Here is a 7,416-nt window from a genome sequence, read left to right as displayed (position 1 = left end):
ATTACAGGCCTGTAACAGGAATAGAAACCACGGCTGTGCTGCGGATGACTAAATGGAAATGGCTTGGACAGAACTGGTATGAATGAACAGATCCGAGGCAAAAAGAACACTGAGCCCTCCTAGTTACTATTACATTATAGGCACTATTTATTCTTTCTAATTTATATGTTAAAGAGACATGTAGATTTGAAGAAAAAGAATTATTAATGAAATACAAAATCCTCTTCTAATGAACTATTTGACTGTCCTTAAAGTCAAGCAAACTTATCAGACACTGCCTTGAGTATACACTCAAGGCCCTTTGACTAGAGGCACCCTTTCTTCTCAAAAGCCAACCTCCAAATCTAGGAGGGAAAGCAAAAACAAAACAAAACAAAGAAAACAAAAACAAAAACAGAGCCGGGCGTGGCGGCGCACACCTTTAGTCCCAGCACTCAGGAGGCAGAGGCAGGTGAATTTCTGAGTTTGAGGCCAGCCTGGTCTACAAAGTGAGTTCCAGGTCAGCCAGGATGACACATAGAAACCAAAAAAAAAAAAAAAAAAAAAAAACAAAAAACAAAAAAAAAAAAACAAAAAAAACAAAAAAACCCAAAAACAAAAGCAGAATTTTTCAACTAAGTGGTACCACATTCCAAATCATCTACCTATAGGCCTGGAGAAAGGAAGAACTGGTCTACAAAGTGAGCCCAGACCATATGGGAACAGCCTCAGACTAGAGGAAGTTCCCTGCCAAAGATAAGACTCTTAACCATGCTCAGAACTCCATCAGGTTATGATCAGCCCTGATTGCTGAGCTAAAGAGGGTGTCTTAGTCAGGGTTTCCATTACTGTGTAGAGACACCATGACCAAGGTAATTCTTATAAAGGACAACATTTAGATGGGGCTGGCTTTTCAGAGTTTTAGTCCATTATCATCATGGCAGGAAGCATGGCAGCATCCAGGCCTGTACAGAGCAGAAGAAGCTGAGAGTTCTACATCTTGTTCTGAAGGTAGCTAGAAGACTGGCTTTTAGGCAGCTAGTATGAGGGTCTCAAAGCCCATGCCCACAGTGACACACCTATTCCCAAAAGGCCACAGCTCCTAATAGTGCCACTCCCTGGGTCAAGCATATACAAACCATCACAGGTCAATCTGAGAAACCAGGAGGTGCAACAGAGAAAACTAGGAGGTTGTGGCAACAACAGGTTCTGTGAAGACAGAGTATTAAATGCTACAGAGAGGGTCAGAAGGTGGAGTCATAAGACAGAGAACTACCCCAGAACTAAAACTGTTACTTTACAAATGACAAAAATCAAGTAAGAAGTGGAGAAGTGGCCCAGCAGTTGAGAGGAACTGCTGCTCTTCCAGGACAGGGGTTTAGTCCCCAGCACCCACATCAGGTGCCTCACAACCACCTAGAACTTCAGCTCTTAAGATCTGATGCTTTCTTTTTGGCTTCCAAGGACGACTGCATACACATAATGCACATAAACTCACACACACACACACACACACACATGCACACGCATAGACATAAATAAAAAATAAATAAATTTTAACAACAACAAAAACCACATCAGAGCTAAAAGGCCACAATGGTAAGACCCTGACGGTCTGGAAGAGGCCATGCAGCTCCCACCAAGGTATCACAGTGGGGCAAGTCTAATGCTATGGAAACAACTCCCAGCCAGGCTATGCCCATTAGAAGTAAACACTATGAACAAAGCAACCACCAGGGACAGCATGGAGAACTGGACCCACCCACTCATGACCACTATGCTAGTCTCAAGGGTACTCAGAGGCCTTCCTTGCTGGGTAATTTTACCGTGTTGAAATTTACTATGTATGCTAAATTTAAAAAAGAAACTTAAGCACACCTTTTTCCAAATAATACTTCAAGATAAAGGACCCAAACCATGAAAGGAATGAACAAGGAGGTAGGCGGAGCCACGGTGGCCTGGTGGTATACGGAGCCATCTTAAGGTCCATGTTTACTCCCTGTAGTAACCAGGAGGTTGTCCTACACAAAAAGACTAGCTCTGGCCTTGTTTTAAGCTCTTCCTTCTGTTGAACTATTTCATTTAGTTTTAAAATTATATGTCTGGGTGGTGTGGGTATATGAGTGTAGTTGCCCAAGGAAGGCAGAAGAGGGGGTCAGATCCTCTAGAGCAGGAGTTTTAGGCAGGTTTTACTTAATTTAAATTTTTAATTATTACTTTTAAATTATATATATGGTGGGACAGGGAGGAGTGCACATGCGTGCAGGTATTCCTGGGAAGTCAAAGCCAGACTGGGAGTCTGCTGGAGCTCACATCACAGGCTGTTATGAGCTGCCAGACAATGGATGCTGGGAACTGAATTCGGGTCCTCTCAAAGAACAGGAGGTGGTTGTGAACCCCACGTAGGTACTAGGTCATGAAATGGGTGCTCTGCGAGAGCAGTGCACACTTCTTGGGACCACTGAGCCATCTGCCCCACTCCTTACTTTTTTTTTTTTTAAGGTAGTCTCATCTTAAGACTTAAAGCTACCCTTGAGCTCATATCACAATCCTCCTTCCTCAGCCTTCTGAATTCAGAGATTACAGCTGTGTATACCTGCATTACAAAAAGAAACAGAGATGTAACTTCTAGGCTGCAAAGCATTCAACCATCCTGCAGCTTCCCCTTTCCCAAAGCACCAGCTCTGAAGTGAGAGTAGAGGCCCAGCTTAACAGCAGGGCATTCACACAGACTAAAATAGCACACACTGGGGCAAACAGTTAGCTACCACAGCTCAAATGTCTGTCATCTGAACCCTACTCTTAAAATTATGCTCACTCAAGTCAGTGTTCTAAGTATCTGCCATTCCCCACAGCTGTCACTAATGCAAACAAGATCACTTAAAAGCCAGAAGCCAGCCCACTCTGCCTAATTAACTCTTCACTATTCACTCCTTACAAACAAAACAAAACAAACACTCTCCTTAACTTGGGGGTGGGGAGCTGCATCTGTAAGTTTCAGAAGAGAATGACAGCTCCTAAGACAGAGGTGGAGTAGGGGGAAGACCCTGAAACAGACACCCTCCAGTATGCAGAAGGACACACAGAAACAGCTCTAGAAATCTACAGGAAAATCATCCAAACACCAGTTACCAAAAGAGGTACAGAATAAAATGGAGAGGAAGAGTGAAGAGAGAAACGCTCACAAGGGAGCGGAGGAATCCGAACTGCTCACAGCTTCTTTTAGCAAGGAAAGTAGTTATGCAAAGTAAACAAACAAACAAACAAACCCAAGACTTAGAAACTCTACACATCACATCTTATTTTACAAATTTCTCTTTGTGGGGAGAAATGTGCCTCACCACATATAGCCCAGGTTTGCAATGGCCTGCAACTTAGGATCCTTTTGCCTCAACTTCTCACTGTTGGAATTACAGGTCTGTTCCACCATGCTTGGCTCTCCATTTTAAATTTAACAGAAAGAAATTAAATTAAAACTAATTCTTTGTAGTTATAAAGTAATGAGATGATGATTTTTTTCTTTATATATATCATCCAGGTTTTCTCTGGTTTATTATTTTTATAAAGAGGAGAAAAAAAAAAAAGAAAGAACAGAATATTCGGAGTAAGAATGGCTAAATAGCAAGAATTGGGGGAGAGGTAGAGCCGGCTTGAAACCTGCACACTGTATGTGCCACCTACTCCATCTCTGCAGGGCTGCTCAGAGGGGGGTTCAAGGCTGCCAGTACTGGGTTGGGTGTAGCTCAATGACACAGCACTTGCCAAGCATGAGTGAGGTCCTGGGTTTCAACCCTGAGCCCTATATGCGCTTGCACTCACACATACCACTCATATCTTGCTAGATGTAGATCTGGCCAGAACTATTAGGGTTGGCGAAGAGAAAGGACCAAGAGGAGTCCAATACCCCAATGTCCAGCCCCATGCCACTCATGGAACTTCAAATACCAACTCAACAAGGTGTCCTCACAGATTGGAGGAAAACATGAAGGAGTGGGGATGGAGGAGACTTCCCTAACAAAGCAGGTGACAAGGCAGGGAACAAGCCTGCTATGGAAAGGATCCAAGTACCAGACCCTGTGATCACCTGGCAGGAGCGAGCAAAATCGCCTGCTTCAGTATCCGTTCTAACTGCCCTTAGAGCTGACAACACTCGTCTAGTGAGGTCAGAGCTGTGCCCTGCAAGTGCAGGTATTCAGGGCCACTTGACTGTCCTGACAAGCTCCGTGTGAGGCAGGTCTAGTCACATTCACTAAGGTCAGGAGATCTCTCACTGACACTATGACCTTGAGCTCCTTATATAAACCTAGAGATTAATTCCTTTATAAAAGACAAGACTAATTCTTTTATGATTGCTTGCATTTACTATAAGGGACAGTGAGATAAGATACTGGTTTTGATCATGTGTGAAAGAGGAAGAATATATTCCAAAGCTGGGCAAAAGAACTCTCTATCTCCACCTACTGTTTGTCCCACTGTTGAAACAATGGTTTCTAAGCATCTGCACCCTGAGGAAGAGATGCTGCCAAAACCAACAGGCCATCAGTGTGGTTTAGAAATTCCTTGACTGGAGCCAAAGAATTTCCCGAGTTGTTAAAACCTGCAGTGAACAGAAATACAAAGAGTCACACAGCAATGCTGGATTCTACATCATTCTGCCCTCCCAGCTGTGTTGTCTGAAGTCAAATTCTTAAGGATTCATTACAGGCCAGGAAGAGGTGACAAGTGCAGAGAAACAGCCACAGCCCGAGTTCATCAGGTCATTTCTCCCTTGCCTCCAGAGCATGCGCATAGGCAATAGATAGAGGGCAGCAAGGGGCAGGGTAGATTCAACACTCACAAGTCATTCTGGGATGCTTGCCTGCAGTCACTGCTACCTCCCTGCATAAGGTTATCATTGTTCCACAACAGGATGCTTTGGAACCGTCTAAATGACTCAACTCTGGCTACTCTCGTAGAAGAATAAGATGTCTTCCTGCTGTTTGTCTCATGGAATGAAGTTTCAAGAACAAAAACTTACAAAAGTTACCAGATATGTGTCCTGTATTCTATTCCTGCCCTGTAGCTAGCTTCCTCCTCTGGGTCCGAGTTCCTTCACCAATTCATAAATCAAACCACAAGACCTTTAAAATCCCTTTAGCTCAATAATTCCGTTACATGGATATCCAGGCACCTGTGTCACTCTGCTTTGTAATGTGGGTACCCTGGTAACTTTGCAGAGGGTACATATGCATGCCTTCTAGAGATGAGGAGTACCACTGGCTTGACCAGGGAGACTTACGGTGCCTACACAGTGCCAAACACACCAGTAAGTGACACTCTGCTATGCTTATTAAAATTCTGCTGCAGAGATTAAAGTGGGCTTAGTGTAAGGCCATCTAGCTTTTATTCACGGCCTAAGAGACAAGACCCCACCACCATAGGGATTAAATGGAACTACTCGTAAAACTCAAATGGATTTCTTTTCTTTTGCAGAAATTAAAAAGGTGATGGCAAGTCCTAAATTGATACAGAATTTTAAGAGCTCTTACACAAAACAACACAGGGGGAAACAGACTGAAGACATGTGCTTCTCACTTTCAAACTTCCTACAGAGCTGGACACTAAAGTGAGGTGCCATCGGAAGGCATGCAGACATCCGTGGTACACACCGGAGAATGCATACATCTATGGCCAATCATTTTTTGACAAGGGTGTCAGGGTGTCACACATTCAGTTGGAGGAAAAAGCAGTCATTTCAACAAATCCTGCTGGGCAAATGAACAGCTTCTCTTATCAGGAGCTGACTCTCTTCCTCACACCATATACAAAACTCATGTCAGACACTAAAGCTCCTAAAAAGCACAATGAGGAATCTTCATGTCTTACAACTGGCCAATGGTTTCTTAGATGCAACATCCAAAACAAGACCAACAGGAAAAATTAGAGTAAAATTGAAACTCATTAAAATAAAAATAATTTAAAAAATAAATAAATAAAAATAACCTTCACAGTAGGAAAAAATTTATGCAAATGTTGTCTGGTAAGAACACAACTATCTGAATACATAAAGAACACACAGACTCAAACTGCAAATAACCCAACTTGAAAGCGTACAAAGCGACTTGAATAGACATGCTTGCCACAAGGACACCTAAGGTCCTGGATTAGGCAATGATGCTCATCACTACTGCTATTCTGAGAAACACCAATCAATCACCACAGGTACAAGTTCACAGTCCCAGGCTGGTTAGGGGAAAAAAGTGGTAAGTATTGGCAGGAATGTGAAGACCTGAAGCAGAAACTAAGCAGCCATCATGGGCAACCGTTTGGCATGTGAGTGTCAAAAGGTTAAATACAGAATCACTATTGCAATTTGATCTGGCAATCCCAACCCTAGTATAACACATACCCAAGAGAAATGAAAACATGTCTACAAAAACTTGTTATGTGACTATCTACAGAAGCATTATTCATTGTTCACTGTAACCAAAAAGTAGATGTGACTCAAATGCCATTCAATAATAATGAACACATTGTGGCAGATCCATATAACAGGTACTAGCTACTACTATTGCAATAATTATCAATATTTGCACTAATATTTATCCTCAGTAGGAACACAGTACTAGTACATGGAACTTTGTGGATAAACCTCAAATTATTACCTAACTGAAAGAAGAGACACGAGTATGTAAAATCCCCAGGAGAAGCACTGTCCAGACAGAAAGCATATTAGTGGTTCCCAGGAGCAGAGAGGGTGAGGGCACAGGGAGTGACTGCCTAACAGGGATGGGGTTCCCCTCTGCAGTGATGAAAATGTTTGAGTCTTTACAGAGGATAGCTGCTCTGTACTAGGAAGTACTAAATGTCACTGAAATGTACGCTCTTGCAAATGGTTCACTTTATGTTTTGCAATTTCACCTCAACCTACAAACAAATCTCTAGCCAGGAATTCATTTAGAGCTCTGTCCTTATGGCAGTCTGTATACCATAGCCAGCCCCTTCTGGTCTAGATGGACACACACCATGGTTTAATGTATGAAGCTGCTGTGCTGGGAGGTGAGACTGCAGGCACCTGACTTCTTGTTTTGTTTTACTTTAAAGCTTGTACAAGCAACTTCTCTCTTCCACCTTTCCCCCATCCCATCCTGATAGCTCTGATGAACATATGCATATTTCATCCAAAATGACAGGACAGGAACTCTGATCAACCTGCTCAGACTAAGACTTGTGAGCTTTAAGCACCTGCTTGGCCCAAGAGTCACCTTTGTCAGCAAGAAACAAAAGTTCCCTTGTTCTGACAGTCATGTCTGGAAGCTGTTCTGGTACCTTTGGCTTTTACCCTTTTCAGTCCACCTTGCTTTAGACCCCACACTGTAGCTGTGAGTAACACCAGTCCCTTCCAGTCTTCTTTTCTATTTCTAGGTTTTCGGCACAAAGTACTGCAGATTTGCATTA

General features: G+C 42.9%; 1 protein-coding gene across 8 annotated transcripts in view; it reads right to left on the bottom strand.

The window, feature by feature from the left end:
• Positions 1–7,416, bottom strand: part of Rprd1b (regulation of nuclear pre-mRNA domain containing 1B) — a 49,733-nt gene that overhangs the window by 8,804 nt on the left and 33,513 nt on the right. The gene's annotated exons all lie outside the window — the stretch shown is intronic.

The sequence above is a fragment of the Mus musculus genome, chromosome 2, assembly GCF_000001635.26.
Source record: "Mus musculus strain C57BL/6J chromosome 2, GRCm38.p6 C57BL/6J".
In the NCBI taxonomy this organism is placed as follows: domain Eukaryota; kingdom Metazoa; phylum Chordata; class Mammalia; order Rodentia; family Muridae; genus Mus; species Mus musculus.
Note: the sequence above shows the minus strand (reverse complement) of the source record. Positions and strands in the feature narration are given on the sequence as shown.